The 17,950-nt window shown below is 43.1% G+C and overlaps 1 protein-coding gene across 2 annotated transcripts in view; it reads left to right on the forward strand.

The window, feature by feature from the left end:
• The first annotated feature begins 15,750 nt into the window (after nt 1-15,750).
• CREBRF (CREB3 regulatory factor) overlaps nt 15,751-17,950 on the forward strand; it is a 47,292-nt gene continuing 45,092 nt past the window's right edge. The window contains exon 1 of one of the 2 annotated variants that reach the window (XM_020969116.2): nt 15,751-15,841. The gene's annotated coding sequence lies outside the window, so the exon portion shown is untranslated. The remainder of the gene's footprint in view (nt 15,842-17,950) is intronic. The other variant, XM_020969117.2, reaches the window with a different exon arrangement.

The following is a 17,950-nucleotide window of genomic DNA, read 5'->3' on the forward strand; positions in this document are numbered from 1 at the left end:
GGCTGGTTGTTGTTGTTTGCCAGTAAGCTGGCCAAATTCTTTGGCCACTACAACCTATGAAACAGAAAAATACAAGATGGCTCTCAGTGTTATGCAGTCTCCTACTTCTCCAGTGACTGTGGCAGAGTGTCAGAAGGGGGGGAGGGGAATGGTGGGGAGAAGGAGGCACAAAAGAGTGCTAAAAATTAGTTTTCAGAAAGTATGAATATTAACTTAACTTTTGGCATTCTAAAAGCAAGACCTCTGTCCAGTGGCCAACAAGCAGAATGAATTCTGAAGGATCTGACTTGTATCAACCTTGATATTCTTGCTATAAACAAAACCCGAAGAAAGAAGGAAATTGCAGCTAACTGGAATGATGGAGAGACCAAAGCTTAGACTATGTGGAAGGCTCACTTCTGCGCCTAATGAACACCTGCTTGCAGAAGAGTTTCCGGAGGTGTCGGACGTGGTGAGTGACACGTAAGCTCACAAAAAATGAAACTGAATGTTCTAAGAGATAGGAAATGACTAGTTACGAATGTGACAGTCATTTCTGATTCAGCTTTCTGTGTACAGTCAGACCACAGACTTGTTAGAGCAGAGATCAAAATCAATACCAGGGAAGAATACAAATGAGAGGATGTCGTACACAATTGAGGCAACTCCAACCTGACCTATTTAAACAAACCATTACTGTTAAGAAAATGGAAGAGAAATAAAGGAATGGACATCAGCACAGGCTACCACCCATTTTTCTTAAAATGCTTAGCTATAAATGACCACAGTGAGACAAAAAGAAACTAGAAGCTCTCGGACAGCAAACATTTCTATCTTCTTGCCAATTCAGAAGAGAGTAGCCAAGTGTAACAACAGCTTAAAATATAAAGTTGTTGATAAAAATCTTAATCGAGGAAGATGGTAGAAGATTATGGGTATTAGCACCTGGTAAAAACAGTAAGAAGCAAGTGAGGAAAAAACGAGTTTAGTTTGGCTAGAAACTCAATTAAGCTGGATCATCCTGACAGCAGCTAAGGCTGAAGCTGGAAGGAAGACAATAAACATTAAAAGAGGAAAGACTTATTGATTTCTTTAACAATTTTTTAAAAGTCAATGATAGCAAAACCACCACATTTGCACTCAATCATAGTCCTTATATGCTGTTTGAGAAAATAGAAATGACATTAAACAACACTGATAGACAACAGATACAACAGTCAATATTTGTACTCTCTCATCAGAGTTAAAGAACAAACACTGAAATATCCACAGCACCTCTTTTCGTGGTAAGAAAGGAGCTGCAAACAAGGATACACACTGATCGAGGGATGGCTGAACAAACTGACATAAGATTGCTATAAGAAACAAATAGGAGACATTCAAAGGGACATGAGAAGGCATATGAACTGAATGAAATAAGAACCAGAAGAGCAAGAAACACAGTGATTCCCATAACATAGACCTGCGAGTGAGCTGAGCTGTGGGTGCTTGTAATAATCAGTTATTCCCACAGAAGCGGTGACAGAACAAACCTCCCACCTTTTACCAGAGAAGTGACTGCCCAGCCTGTCAGACTTGGTTAGTGTTTCTGTTGGCTTTAGCATTTTCTTTTATACAAAGGAGAAGGAATATGTGTAGAAAGAACTGTTGTAAAAAATTAATATTTATTTAAATATATATATATATATATACATAAATAATAAAAATGAAAGCTTGCTTAGGTTTGAATCCTACTTCCAACAGTTACAAGCTATATAATCATTGACAAGCCTCAGTTTCTTCATCTGTAAAGTGGAGATAACTACAGTACCTACCTCCCAAGATTGCTGTAAGGTTCAAGTGAGATGATGTACAGAAAGTGCTTTACAAAGCTTAAAGCACTATGTTATTATAGACCTAGTCATGCCTCTCTCTAACTCAAACACCATTAATGGCTCCCTATTGTCTAATGAATAATATTAATAATTTTTATTTTTAAGACTATTTGGAATCTAGCTCCAACCTACCTGTTGGAGGTAGCCATGCTTTTCCTTCCAGACAAACTTCCATTTCCTATTCTCACCCCCCCTGCTTTGTATTTATGCCTTTGATCACACCTGCCTGTATTCTTGCAATGATTAACCCCTCCTGAACACAGCTCCAGTTTGTCAAATTCCACCCCCCCCCTTCCAGGGTTATCTCAGATGCTACTACCTTTCCTAATCCCCTTACCCCCCATGGAAATGATCTCTCTTTCCTCACATTTTGCCTCTATCCCTTGTATTTATCTTGTTCTCCTTGTGTCATGTTTATTTTATGTTCTATCTCTATTTTCTCCACCTAGCACATGGTCTTTCATTCATCAGGGGCTTAATATGTGCTGAATTCAGTGATATTCCTAAATCGATGATGACCAGGATATCACTTGGAAATCCTATTAGGTCGTGTCTTGCTATACAGCGTGAGGGTCACTCAATGTATTAAAAAAAACAAAGCAAAACAAAAAATCCCACCAGCCCTCACTATCAATATGTCAAGATTAAGGCAGATAATTGTTTCAGTTTTAATTCTGCTCATGTAAAGAGGTGGCAGCCTGGAGTGATGTATGCTGAGCATACCAAACAGATCACATCCTACAGTCTTTCCATCCCTGCAGTTTGAGGCAGGCGGGTCATTGATTCTGATTCTTCCAGCCAGCTTGACTTTTGTCCTGCCACTGGACTTCAGTGACTCTGGAAGAGAGAGTGAAGCTGCTGATTTTGTGCAACTGCCTCATGTAAATCCAATTCACTCATGAGTCAAGACATCACCCCATGATGTCCCTGGTCTTCTTCAAAAACGAAGGACGAACAAACATTAAGCATTTACTATGTGCCAGGCATTGTGCTAAGCACTGAGGAGACGAAATATGAAAAAGGAAGGCAGTAGCTGCCTTAAAGGAGCTTATAAACTAATGGGGGAAGACCACACACAAATGGAAGCAGGAGGGTGGGGGAGCTGGTGAAGGTACAAATCAGAGAAGTCCCAAAATATTGCAGCCACGTGAGAAATGAGGCAATGTTCTGAGCTGAGGTTCCTCCTTAAATAGAAGTTTTGGTGTTCATGGCTCCAAGGTGGTGATGAGGTAGAGTACCAAGGCTGATGGGAGCTTGCAGGATGACGAGGGTTTCTGAATAATGAGCTTCCTGGAGTATGGTGGAAAAGTCAGAGAAGTCCCAGAGAAGTAGTGCAGCCCATAAGAAATGAGGAGAACCTAAAGCTGGAAACAACTTTAGAGAACATCTAGTCCCTCCTCCACCCCATTTTACAGATGAAAAAATGAGTCTAATGAGGGAAAGTGACTTGTTCACACACCTGATCTACATAGCTGAGCCTGGATTCAAACGTAGGTCTTGTGGACTCCAAATACAGTACTCTTTTCATTACACCTCATAACAATAAGTCCTTTTCCCTGCCTAATACATTCATACAATAATCTGTTTCATAAATCCGGTTTTCCTATGTTAGGTTTCTGAAAGGTAAAGTCTACCTCTAAAGCCTAAGACCCCCAGAAGTTCCTATATTTGCTCTTCAAAGCTCAGGTGACACTATTACTGCTTTAGAACAACCCAGGGAAGCTGGCCCCCTGAATTGGGCACAGACTTCCATGAAGCTGGCCAAGAAAAGAAACAAAGAAATGCCTCAGTCTGTGGCTCAGAGGCTTTCATTCAGGTCTTCATTCAGTGGGAGTTAGGAAGGCAATGCTGAAAGACATTCACTGTTTTCTACCTCGCACAGCCTTTGATGGTCAGCTTCCCGTGTGGAGAGGAGCTCTTTCCCTCTCCTTAACCAACTCTCCTGAAGACTAAACTTGTTACTAAGCCTTTCCTTCACTTTAAGGCCAGTAGGACCACCTACATTTGTTTCCATCCCAACTTTATTTCAAAACCCACCCAACTGCCCCTAAGATCTCATCCTTTCCTTTTGTGGAGGAGAGGAGAGAAACTTCACATCAGGATCTACTAGTGGTGGCAGCCTTAAGCAAGAATTCTGATTTGTCTACCCTTCATCCTCACAGCCAGCCCTAACCTTTCTTGAAGTTAAATGAAGATAGGTGTGCAGGGCAATTTAAGCAGAGCAGAGGAGACATATCAGAATAAGTAATGAGAGGAAGCAGAGGACAACTCAGGGAGGGCAGACAACCAGATGGTCAGTCTAATGCACCTTACAATGAACTTGTGACATTCTGTGGTCTGTGGTCCTTTTTGCCTGGGAAGAGGTGAAAGTCCGTACATGGATGTACAAGAATTAATGATAATATGAATATGAATGGTTTGGTGATCTCAGGGTTCTTGAAGATTTAAAAAAAAAGAGCCTGCATTACTATCTACCAACAATCCTGCAGAAGAAAGGCATGCATCCAGTAGGAATCATGCTTGCTAGTCTTTTAAAGTGAGCTTCCAACTCTAGATGATCTCTAAGAAACTTTTTAGCTTTAAATTCTGTGACTGAATCTGTGTGACTTAGGTTCTCCTAAGTAATACAACCAAATTCATATAAACATCTGTTGATGCATTTTACCTCATATGCCAAATAATGGATTTTAATGTAATTGCAGTCTGTTCTACGTGTTTGTTTTTATTCATAGCACATAGTAACACAATGATTGCCAGGCTTTGGGAGGTTAGGCTCTGATTTATAAGTCTGTGTGGCTGAGACTCAAAAATGAGGCAGAGATGTGGCAATCTGAGGGGAAAATTAATTGTGAGGGATGAAATTAGATGGAGCAGAGATATATGGATCAAGCATATGATGGGAATAAGTGCAAAGAATAAATGAATATGAAGGATGAGATGTGTATTTTACCATTTTAGCAGGGCCTAAGTATTCTGAGTTGTTTTTTTTTTTTTGCTATCATCCATTCTTCTAATTCTTGGAGGTTTCTTATTTATTTTATGCTACAAACTACCTCTTGCAATTTCAGCCTCAGAGTTTACTTCCTTTGGGTTGTGTTGCCCTTTCTAGGGTCATCTCTCAAAATGCAATTACCCTCGGGAAAGCCAGCATTAAGTTATTAACATCTTATAGTAAGTTAAATATCATGATTCTTAAATGGCAAGAGATATCCAGGGGCACCTTGAGAAGACTGGGTATCTGGAGAGGGCTGTCTCAGATAATGGCAGTTTAAGCACAGTTGATGCTTACTTCACAGTTTTACTTGGGGCCAGACCTGCAGCCTAATGATGAAGGGTCATCTTTTGTTCTTCTGTATGACCCAGCTGCAGTGTTCAATAAAGGTATATCAAACCCATGAGGGCTGAACCGAAAGGGTTAGGCCAGCCTTGCCACCCAGCACAAAGCCTCCATTTGCAGCTATTAAGAGAAGCATCCATAATGGTGAAACAGAGACCCCAAATATTTTCACCTGGGGAGGAGGAGAGAGGAAAGGGAAGCCAAATGAAATGTGTACTGTCATCTAGTCTCTTAACTGAGAAATAGCTGTTCACCTCTTATAAGGATATTGAAGATATTTTCCATGTTTTTTGTTTTGTCATTGTTAGACCATGACTATAAGTACGTGTGTGTATATATCTATATATATCTATAGTAAATATGTATATATATATATACAGTTTAATTTATTTTTAAATTTTTTATTGATGTATTTTATTTTTACATTAAAAACATTTCCAGATGACATTCCCTTCTTGAGAGAGCTCTTGTAACAAAGTAAAATGATTAAAACTAACAATACTGTGACCTCAGCTGAAAGTACATGCAGAATTCCACATCTGTAACACCTCTCCATTTTTAAAAATTGTTTTTTAATTAACCAAAATTTATTCTTTCTCCCTATTCTCCTCCATCCCACTGACAGTGAGGGGCAGGGGAAGAAGGGGAGAAGAGAAAAAATAAAAATAAGTTCCCTGTAACAATATGCATAATTAGCAGGACATATATTCTATCATATTGTGTGCGTGTCGCATTTTGCATTCTAAATTTATCACTTTTCTGTAAGGAGGTAGATAGCATGTTTCATGACCAAACAAGGGATAGAGAGGATCCCAAGATAAAAATAGTTAATTTTGATTACATGAAAGTTAAATTTTCTTGCAAAACCAAATCCTAAGAGCAATGGTGTTGAGGGTAGGGATGGATCTTCACAAGTGTTTCTGATAAAGGGCTCATTTCCAAGATAAAAAAGGAGCTGATTTACATTTATAACAATAAAAGCCATTGTCCAACGGATAAATTCCCTAAGGATATGAACAGATAGTTCTCAAAGGAAGATCTGAAAAAATGCTCCAAAGCACTACTAATCAGAGAAATGCAAATTAAAACAGTTCAGAGATTCCACTTTACAATCATCAGATTGGCAAAAATGACAAAAAGGGAAACTGATAACTTTTAGGGTGGGAAAACAGGCACATTGAGACACTGTTGGTAGACTTGTAAATGGATATAACTACTTGGGAAACCAATTTGTGAATATACACAAAAAGTTGCTAAATAGTTCATGCCCTTTGACCCAGCTATGCCACTGCTAAACTTGTGCCCAAGAGAGACCAAAAGAAATAGTATAAGATCCTGTATGCACAAAAACATTTATAGGAGCTCCTTTTTGTGGTGGCAAAAAAATGAAAGCTAAAAGGATACCCATCAATTGAGGAATGGGTGAATAAGTTGTAGTAAATAAATGTGATGGAAATCTATTGTGCTGGAAAAACTGATTAAAAAAAAAGATGGTTTTAGAGAAACCTGGGAAGATTGGTATGAAATGATCCAGAGTGAAGGGAGAAGAACCAGAAGAACGATTTATACTATAACATCAATATTATAAAAATGAACAATATTGAAATGAGTATCTCATTTATAGTGAAATTTTTTAAGATTCAGGATGAAAATTTCTGATTGGAATTATTGTAATGAGGTGACAGTTGGGCATTTGATTTGGAAGCCATTAATAGAATAATAGAAAACCAATAATAGAATAAATTCAAAATATTTACTCTGAATATATGCATCGTATATTCTGCACATGCATTGTACTCATAGACAAGAGGCAACTAGATGCCTCAGTAGATAGAGCACTGGGCCTGGAGTCAGGAGGATGTAAGTTGAAATCTGGCCTCAGACACTTCCTAGTTGTGTGATCCTGGGCAGGTCACTTATCCCTGTTTGCCTGAATGTGTCTTTGCTAAGAAAACCCCATGATCAGAGTCAGACACACTCAACAACAGCTAACGGGTAGACAGGATTTTGAGAATAAAAACTAGAAAATGCTGTGCAAATAAACACAGAGAGGCGGGGAGAGAATGTGACCAGGACAGGGGAATGACCTTCGGATTTACTAGGGAAAGAAGATCTGGAGCTCTTTCCACAGTCATGATCTGTGACCATTACACAATCTACCAGCTCTTTCTTCTTTGACTTGTTTTCTGTTGTTCTACTTGGAGGTTCATGTATTTGAAGTACTCACAAGACATTTAATAATACAAATAGCTTAGACATATATAACACCTGGACTTCTGATATGTGATTCCCCAACTCTAACCCATCCTGTGTGACCTTGGGTAGATCACTTCCCCTCTCAGAGCCTCAGTTGTCTCCTAAAAGAAGGCTAATCATGCTTGTACTGCCTTCGCCACGATGTGGTTGGTAAAATCGAAAGAGAAAACGTTTGTGACAGGCCTGTATATACGTGAGCAGTTATTAAAACACAGTTAGATTGAACAGGTAGGTACTTTTACTAGTTTCATCTCCTTTAGTTGATTGCCTTGATTTTTCCAGATTTCACTTAGAGAGCCTGATTAATTTTTTTCTATGCCAGAAGAAAGCCTGAGTATTTTGCGTTGTAGCAATCTATCTTTCATCATTTCATTTGCTATCACTTTTTAAAAATAAGGACCCTCTTACTTGTTCTGTTTCTTATCAGTCTGCTCTTCCAGCTCGTTTAAGAAGAGCTCACTCTACTTCTGCTTTCCCCCCCAACGCTCCCATTCCTGTGACCATCTTCTCTACCACGCAGTCCATTGCTCCGCACCTCTTGCTTCCTTATCGCTAGCAGTTAGTACGCAGGGCTGGTGCTGCCAGCACACCATTTGCCACTGAGCAACACACAGGCCAAACAAACAAGAGGGAAAAGAAGTCAAACTGATCCTGGCAGGTTTGCAGCCTGAATGAAATCGAGCGAGGTGTAGACACAAAACCACCGGTTAGGTAAGTATTTCAACCTCCCCTTCTCTCTTTGCTTTTTCCCTTTTTCTAACTGGTCTTCAGGCATGCCCTCCCACAGAAAATCAGCTTCTCCTAACTAGTCTGATCATAACTCACATTTCTATAGTGCTTTAAGGTTTACAAAGTACTTTTCTTACAACCCTTTGAAGTAAGCCCTTCCAAAATTATTATCACTGTTTTATAGATGAGAAAATTGAGGTTCAGTGAGGTAAACAGTCACTTATCTATTTGGTACAGAATCCAGTACCATTACTTCAAGTCAAATACTCTTTCCACTTCCAACCAAAAGCATTTGGGAAAGTGCTGGCCTGAAGTCGAAGTGTGTACCAATCTCTGTACTCAGCTATCTTCCCAATAAGTTTGGTCCAAGGTAGGATGGTTAATGGAAGAGGTGAGTTGACTTGGGCAGTGGATAAAGTACTTGGTGAAGTGGATAAAGTACCAGGCTTGGAGTCAGGAAGATTTGAGTTCAAATTCAGTCACAGACACTAGCTGTGTGATCCTGAGAAAGTCATTTAACCCTTATTTGCCTCAGTTCCTCATCTGTAAAATGGGAACTCGCTGGAGAAGGAAATGGCAAACCATTCCAGTATCTGTGCCAAGAAAACTCCATGGACAAAGTCTATGGGGTCATGTACAGTTGGATACCACTGAATGAATAAATAACAACTACAAAAGTTAACCTGGTCTATAAGGTGGTTAAGAGGCCCATTTACCCTGGACTACACAAGATATTAAATAAAGGTGGAACCTGGAGTGTCAAACTGAAGTCAGCAAATAAATATTCATATACAAGCCATTTTGGGACATGGCTAATATGGGAATTTGTTTTACTTGACTATGCTTACTTGTTATGAAGCCTTTTTGTTTAAATCTCCCTCCACAGAGGGAGATAGGAGGGAGAAAAATAAATGCTCGATAATTGAAAAACAAAATTTTTTTAAAAACCATTTTAGAAACCATCTCTAAGGACACAAAGATGAAAACAAGTCATCCTTTGCTGCATGAGAACCTATCACACAAGGCAAAATAGAGAGCAAAAGATCTTGTGGAGTTGGTCAGGACCAAACTGGATGAATGAATGAAAAAGCATGTATTAATCACTTATGTTCCAGGCACTGTGTTAAATTCTAGGGATACTAAAAACAAGCAAGTTAGATAGTCCCTGCCTTTAAGTAGATTATATTCTAATAGAAGACAATAGTAAAGGAGAAACCGAATTACAAAGGGAGGAGGGGGTGGTAGAGTTTGGGAATGTCCAGGAAGTGGTGTGGTAGCTTGGTTCCTGGCAAGCTAAGGCAGAAAAAGTCACCTATCAGAGGCCTGGGTCCAAAGGGCAGATTCGGAATTCCTGTGGGAGGAGTTGCAGATCTGGGGTACAGGTAGCATATTTTGGAAATGGCTAGGAGGTAATGTTTGAAACTTGTCATAACGTGTACTACCATGCCCATGACTGTCCTCAGAACTGTTTTAGCTTTTTAAGAAGAGACAATAACAACTTTTTTGGCCCATCATCTTTCTAAAATGATTTCACAGCTTGTTATAATACCAAACGTTTTATAGACATGTTATTATATACTAATATTATAGATAGATAGATATAGATATATAGATATAGATAGGCAGCTAGGTGGCGACATAGTACACAGAGTGCTGGGTCTGGAGTCAGGAAAACCTGAGTTCAAATTTGACCTCAGATACTTACTAGCTGTGTGACCCTGGGCAAGTCACTTATCCCTGTTTGCCTCAGTTACTTCATCTGTAAAATGAGCTGGAGAAGAAATGGAAACATTCAGCACCTCTGCCAAGAAAACCAATGGGATATGAGAATAGCACTGATGAAACGACTAAACAACACACCCTTCCTCACCTCCACCTCACACACACACACATCCACCCCTCCTCACACAGCATAGCATTGGATTGGCAGTCAGGAAATCTTGGTTAAATTTTAGGTCTACCATCAATTTTCTGTATGACATTGAGAAAAGTCACTTAACGGGGGGCAGCTAGGTGGCGCAGTGGATAGAGCACCAGCCTTGGAGTCAGGAGGACCTGAGTTCAAAGTCGGCCTTAGACACTTGACACTTACTAGCTATGGAATCCTGGGCAAGTCACTTAACTCCATTGCCTAGCCAAAAAAAAACAAACCCAAAAACCGTCACTTAACCTCTGTGGTCCTCATTGAGGGTGTGTGTGTATGGATTAGAGCACCTCAAAAGTTTAAAATTGTGTGTCATGATGGGGATTTGAAAGAAAAACAGCACTCTAGAGAGTTAGGAGAACCTGGATATTGTGTCCTAGGAGAGACAGGAGGTGTCAGGAGGTCATTAATGTCAAATGTATCAGAGATGTCAAGGACAATTAGGAGAGAGACAAAGCTTTTGGATTTATCAGCAAAGAGGCTACTGTCACATAAGAATTATGTTACTTTGTATTTATTTACTCTGTAAAATCCCAGCAAGGCTCAGCTCAAGTGCTCCCTCATCCAAGAAGTCTTTTCCTAACGCCCCCACTGGGTTGTTAAGGTACTCTTCCCTCAAATTACTTTATATTTGTTTTGTCCATATTTGACTTATCTGTAACATGTCATTTCCTGCCAGGAGAATGTAAGGTTTTTTTACTCTTTACTACAGGAACTCCTTGTTTTGGTCTTTTCGTCACTTAGCTTGGTGCCCAGCACATGGGGTGCACTTAATAAATGCCTGTTAAATGAGTGAAAGGATGACTGAATGAATGACCTTAATACAAAATGTTTGCTCAGTTCCAGGTACTTGGATTGTACAGTATTTCACAGTTCTTCAATCTGTTACTTTTAATTGGGGGGAAAACTTTTAAAATGCGGAAATTTTTTTATAGTCATGAAGGGAAAGAGGGAGAAAAGAGATCCTCTGCTAGTATGAAAAGGAGGGGGAGGAATGAGTTTAGTGCCATGATTGTTAACATTAATATATTATTTAAATCACTTGATGCAATCCCCTAAAGCTGTTTGATTCCATGAGAGCATTTTTATTCTCTTCATTTATCTTCTTCTTGGTAGTAAGCTCTCAAATATGATAAATGGTGCCACTGGAAGGGCTGGAAAGGTCACTACTATACAATATTGTTCAAGAATCCTTTGCATGCATTGATAAAATTATCATTCTTTGTCAGTCTTAAATATCATTGGCAGCTCTTCTCCCATCTAGGAGTCAATACCAAGTTTGTAATGGCTTTTTAATAGCCAGCTTCAGGGATACATTTCTCTGTCAGTCAGGAGAATTGTGTTTACATTGGATTTCCTGAGGACTCCCCAGATTGTGATATGCAGTATCTTTTTAATGTTATCATTATCATCAGAATCACCATTTATTCAGACATTTATCAAGCACCTACTGTATGCCAGGGACCATATCAGGTAGGAGCTGGAGTTCTGAAGACATAAATGAAACCTGCTAAGTGCACAAGTCCTTTGGAAGAGTACTCAATGCCCAGACTCTGAGGTGGAGTTCATTCTGATTACTTACACTTTGAAACAGGGATGTCATTCCACAGGACAAAAACCAAACATATATATATCCTATTGAAAACTGCAGAGGTTAGGTAAGATATTTCTTTCTTCCTTTTTAGAGAATCTTTTTCAGGTCTTGAGAGAAAAGTTAAGCAGAGGAAAGAATGAAGGATGTGGAATAATTATGATAATTAATTGGGATCTGATTTGGATTTAGTTCTTATTCCTTTGATGGGAAAATGATTTGAAACAGATTCAAAAGGATACAAAGATTTTCCTGGAGATCTTCCATTCTAGAGAAAATTCATCCCATCTTGAAATTTGCGAAAATTGAATATCCCAGTCCAGAGTGGTTTGGATAAAATTTTCAGTGACTATACTTGCTCATAAGAATAACATAAAGGTAGTACAGAACTGGTTCTAACAGAAAAAATCCATGAGGGGAAGTTTATGGGCAGGACCCGTGAGAGATGAGGCTGAAAAGGTAGATAGGAACCAGATTGTGGAGAATTCATTGAATGCCAGGAGTTTGGATTTCATTCTTTGGACAAAGAAAACCCAGGCCAATTGGAGGTTTATTCCAAGGAGCTTTTTTACTACGTTGTATTTGACTTTCAAGTTCAAAAGAAGCCTTTGCCCCTAAATGTCATTGCACAAATCAGATCAGTAAGAGCTTTTGATATCAGATTGATGGTGTAATATATATATACAGAGGGTACCCAGGGCTTTATTGAATCACAACATGACTTATGGCTGTTTGCCATGGCAAAAGCTGTTTTTGGGTAGTCCACGGCCACATTATACCATTTTCATGTTGTGTTTCATCATGTCTTTGAACCTTATCTTCATTTGTCCTTTCCTTTTCAGCTAACCATAAAGCTCCTTGGCTATCTGACCATCCATCAATGACACACACCTGACCAAAATATTCACCACCTGTCAGCCAGCCTTGTGGTGATAAGTGTCTCTGTCCTTAGGCAAGCTGGTCCTTAGATAGTGACACAGTCTGTCACTGAGATGGTACCCAAAATCTTTCCAGCTTGAAAGAACTTGCGAGGTCTTATATTCTGCCTTTTAGAGCCCACAGCAACCTTCACATCAATATTACCTGATGAAGTTATATGGCTGCTAATCATGGATCTCTATCATCTCAGAGGAATTAAAGTTGCTGGTGACCCGCAGCACAGTGGAAACAAGCATGTTACCAATCAGTTCAATTCAGAAAGCATTGAAATGCTTGCTCAGTTCTAGGCACTGTGGTAGATACTGAGGATACGACTGAAATGAAACAGTCTTGCCCTTGGGAAGTTCATATTCTTTGGGGAAAACAAAATATATGCAAATGAGTTAGTACAAAACATGCAAAATGTATATATTTTTTAATGTGTGGAAGAGAATAGTAACAACAGCAGTGATCAGGAAATGTCTTGTGTTTGAAGTGAAATTGGAGGTAAACCTTGAAGTTATCTAGGCATTCTAAAAGGTAGAGGTGGTGAAGGAGCCCATTCCAGGCATGTAGGACAGCTTGTTCCAAGGCATAGAGGCAAGAATGCTAAGCATGGAGGACACAAAGAGAGAAGGGGAGGTTCTGAAAGGAACTAGCCAATTAGTGGAAGACTCTGCAGGAGCGGAGGGTATTTCCAATTGGAAAAGTCCAAGGGTGAGATGGAACTGCCAGTGAAGCAGTTTCTATGGCATGGCAAAGAAAACCTGGAGATTTGGGAAGGCAGCCTGGAGGGGACTATAGATTTCAAGACTTAGCAATAGCTTGTATGTGGAAAGTGAGGGAGAGAGACTCCAAGGTTGTAAATTTGGGTGACTGGAAGGATAACAATTTCTCTAAACAGAAATAAGGAAGTTAGGCAGTGGAGTGGGTTTCAGGAAAAAGATCATGAATAATCATGACTCATCTGTAAGAAGTGGCATGAAAGATATCATGAGAAATGGGTGGGCTGGTCATTTGTCAAATTGGACTCCTGGCTGTTCCACGGACTAGACGCTCCATTTCTCACCTCTGGGACTTTTCTCTGCCTGTTCCTTGTGCCTGGAACACTCTCCTTCCCTGTTTCCTTTAAGTCCCAACTAAAATCCCATCTTTTACTACAAGCTTTCCTCAAACCTGCTTAATTCTAGTGCCTTCCATCTGTTAATTCTCTCCTATTTATTTTGTATTATAGCTTGCTTTGCATATACTTGTTTGTATGCTGTCTTCTCCATTACATTATAAACGGTTTGAGGGCAGGGACTGTCTTTTGTCTCGTTGTGTATCCCCAATACTTAGCACCATGCCTGACCGGTGCTTAATTAATGTTTATTGAGGGAGGGAGGGACAAAGTACCTGACCATCCTGCTTAGTTTGTTTCTTTGCTGATTACCGCTTCAATGGACAGAGTGCTGCTCGGGTGGAAGATATCACTGGAAGCTGCTGGTCTATCACCATCTTGTACCCAAGCTACTTCATATACTAATGTAGAGCATTTTCTTTGGGGCTCATTCCTAGCCTCAATCAGGCTATCAGGTTGGGTCTCCACAGAATGACTACTTGATCCACTGGGAATCAGCCTGAGAGGTTTTCTCTGCTGTCACTTATGAGTCCTCATCTGGTGTGTTCACCCAATATCCAATAACCAGTTACTATCTCTTTAATATCATTTAACAAATTAACATTCTTCTCTTTCTGTTCTATTCCTTCTTTCCTGATCTAAGGTATTAGAAATGGAAATGGACCAGGTTATTATAAACTCGTGAACTTGGAAAGGTTGGAGGAATCACCAGACATCCAGCAACTGGAAACAGTTAGTCTACTTGTAGCTGCAACAACAGAGCTTCTAGAGAAGAATCAGAGGCACCAAGCATTCACTTAAAAGTGGCTAAAAGAGGGGCAGCTAGGTGGTGCAGTGGATAGAGCACCAGTCCTGAAGTCAGGACGACTTGAGTTCAAATCTGACCTCAGACCAAACGCTTGACACTTACTAGATGTGTGACCCTGGGCAAATCATTTAACCCCAATTGCCTAGCAAAAAAAAAAATTAAAGGAAAAAAAAGTGGCTAGAAGGAGAAATAAGGCAGGTGAAAAAATAGGTGGCAGGCTTCTACCACTAGATACTACCTGTCCATATGGAAGCAGGCTCAGCAAGCCTTCATATGGATTTTTCAAATGCTCCAGTGAAGTTCTTAACCTTGGAGTGGGGGTAAGAGTAAAGGGAGTGGGAGACAGGGGTCTGTGAACTTTAATTTTTACATTTTGATATGACTGTTTTCCTTTGATTTTATGCATTTAAAAACATTATTTTGGTCCATGTCACCAAAAAAGATTAAGAACTATTCTAATAACTAGGCAGTAGAGCAGTCTAGTCCCCCATTATATTAACATAAGGGAATATGTTTTAGCATTAAGAATTATTCTGGTGAGCTTTCGGTTAGGAGGATTTCTTCTAGGGTTAAGTCAAGAGTAACTAAGTGGCATCAGTTTCTTATTTAAAATTTTAAGTTACATTTTACAGATGAAGAAGCTGAGGGTCAGAGGTTAAGTGACTCGCCCAGGGTCACACAGATGGTAAACACGGGGGGGGGGGTTGTTGAAACCAAGTCTATCGTGACTTCAGGGCCACCGCTCTAACCACTGTACCGCACTGCCACGATGTCATCTACTTGGGCAGAGGCAGTCTCCAAATGCTGATAGGGACGAAAGAGACACAAAAGTAGAGAACGGATTAAGACGACGTTATTGAGCCTCCCTCACGTTGAGTCCTGGGTGTGGGGCCGACTATCTCCAACGGGACCTCCAACGAGAGCCCAGATACCCCTTGACACCGAGGGCCCGCCACGAAAGGGCCACGCCAAGGATTCGGAAGTGTTGGACGCCAAACGCCTACAGCACCACCACTCTGCCCACCCCTTCTCCCTGTCACCTCCAGGTCACATGACACTGGTGCCCTTGTGCGCTAGACTTTTGATTGGTCGCTGCGGAGTGGCCCTCGATTGGTCGGCTTCCGCTTTGCCCCCGCCCTCCTCCTCGCCCCGACCCACGTGAGGGGGGAGAGTCACGCGATTTCCGGGAACCCGTCAGGAAGGACATAAACAAAACAAACCCGAAGCAGCATGGAGAGGGGCCGCGGCCCCCGCACCAGGACGGGCCCCAGCCCCTAAGCTCTCCCCCGGACACAGCACCAGCAGGTAAGAGTCCTCCTCGCAGCCCGAGCGGGGGGTGGGGTGGGGCTGCGGGCAGCACCGGAGTGGGAGCGAGTGGAGCGGCGGCGGGGCCGGGGGGGGGCTGGCCCCTGGCTGAGGTGGCACCCGGGGCCCTCCTCCTGCCCCTGGCCGGCAGCAGGAGGGCAGGAGGCTGGGGGCACCGGGAGAGTGACGGCAGGCGCCCGGCAGAGTGGCGTGGGGAATCGGCTAAGCACGGGCCGGGGGGAGAAAGGCTCCGTACCTGAGGCTGCCGCGGGAGGGGGTGTGTGGGGGGCGGGGAGAGGAAGCGGGTCTGCTGAGGCCCGGGCCACACACCTGCCCGGAGCAGGTGACACAGCCAAGCTGAGGCCGCGGCGGCTGAGCCCCGGGGCCGGGGGGGTGGGTGGCGGGGCTGAAGCGTGGGGAGCAGACCTGGCCCTACCCGCTGAGAGAGGGGGCTGTCTGACTGCTCGGTGCCTGTCCCTATCGTTCTGGGCACGGGTGTCCGGGCAGGGGCTCTACCGCCAGCTTCGAGGGTGCTGGTGGTGCTTTTTCTCTCTTCAAAAGAACCTTTCGGAGGTTTAGACTGCGAGGACGGTTGTTACATAAATCCTGGAGATGTTCAGAAGAGCAGAAACTCTTAGGCTGTGCAGAAATGCGGGGCTGTCAAGTTGTTACGAAGTATCCCTCCACCTCTCTGGCTTTTCCTGTCTGGGGGTGACGGGCAGGAGACAGGGCTGCAGGGCGGGGAGGGGGTGTCACCTCTCCTCTCCCCCTTCCTCCCAAGCTGGAGGAGCTGGGGAAGGGGCTCCGATGGGGATCGGGGTCCTAAAATGGGGCGCTGGTCCGCATTTAAGATTTTCTCTGGACCGACCATTCGCTGTAGAACGAGATGTGCCTGTCAGGAGCAGGGAAAGGGTGGGAGGGGCAGCTGAGAAAAGGAAAGTAAAGGGGGACTAGGAAGAGGGTGGGGATAGGAAGGAGGAGCGTGGGGGGGAGGGGTTGAGGCGGGGCAGGGGCGGGAGCGAGGGGGGCGCTGGGGGAGGAGGAGGAGGAGGAGGAGGAGAGGAGAGGAAGAGGGAAAGGGAGAGGGGTGGGGCAAAAGGGGAGGCCGGGTGGGGAAGGCGGGGCGGGTGGGAAGCAGAGGGTGGAGCAGGTGGGGGCGGGGCATGGGGGGGCCGGGGCCGGGAGGCTACCCCGGAAGAGGGGGCGGAAAGGGGCGGGGAGGGCGGGGGAGGTTTGTGGGCACTGACTCTCCTTTTGGGACGGGAGGTCTAGGTCGAGTTTGTTTGGGGGTGATGGGCTCCCCATCGGGGAGGAGTAAGGGAGAGGCGGCGGCCCGGAGGGCCTTTCTACAGGGATTTGTTTATGTGTCGCCTCAAGGCAGCTTGAAATGCCCCTAAGGCGGGGTCCCGTCCCTTAGTGGCAGGGACAGATGTCCAATCAGTGGCCGGCACTGGGGTTGGATGGAGTAGGCTCGACCAATGAGCGTAGAGGAGGCGGTGCCGGCTCCAGTTGATTAGGCTGTGCCGAGGGTGGGTTGGGAGGGGCGGCCATGTTGGATTGGAGGGGAGTTGTGTTAGTGGGTCATTGGGAGGAGGGCTGCGCTGGCTGGGAAGGGTAGGGGTGAAGGCGGGAGGCAGGGACCTGTGCTTAAGTTGGGGGGTTCAGAAACAGCTTCGGTTCTTTTCGGGAAGCAGCCCCGGGCCGCTGCTGCCCCCGCTCCTGGGTGGCGGAGTTAGCGCCGAGGGTGTTCAGGGTTTTCTGGGGAGAGTTTTCTTAATGAAAGGGATCCCCAGATTCTTGACTCTCCGTCCCTCACTGCTCTGCTTTTGCTTCTCTTACCTCCTTTGTTGTTGGACGCTGGAACTACTTTGCTTCAGTTGAAGAAATCAAACCTTTCAGGAGACCTCTAAGAACAATATTGGGCATTAAAAGAATACCGTATCGAAGCGACATTAATAAAAAGTGGGCTCAGTTTCCTTGTTAGGCCTCAGGGCTAGGCAGTGAGGGGAGTGGGAGATATTCTGCTTTTCAGGATTATGAAAGAAAACAGACCGGGAAGCATTGGAAAGTTGAGGCCTTGTTAATCGGGCTGTTCTTTCCTTTTTCAGT

Source organism: Phascolarctos cinereus, unplaced genomic scaffold, assembly GCF_003287225.1.
Source record: "Phascolarctos cinereus isolate Bilbo 61053 unplaced genomic scaffold, phaCin_HiC Scaffold_2;HRSCAF=192, whole genome shotgun sequence".
Lineage (NCBI taxonomy): Eukaryota > Metazoa > Chordata > Mammalia > Diprotodontia > Phascolarctidae > Phascolarctos > Phascolarctos cinereus.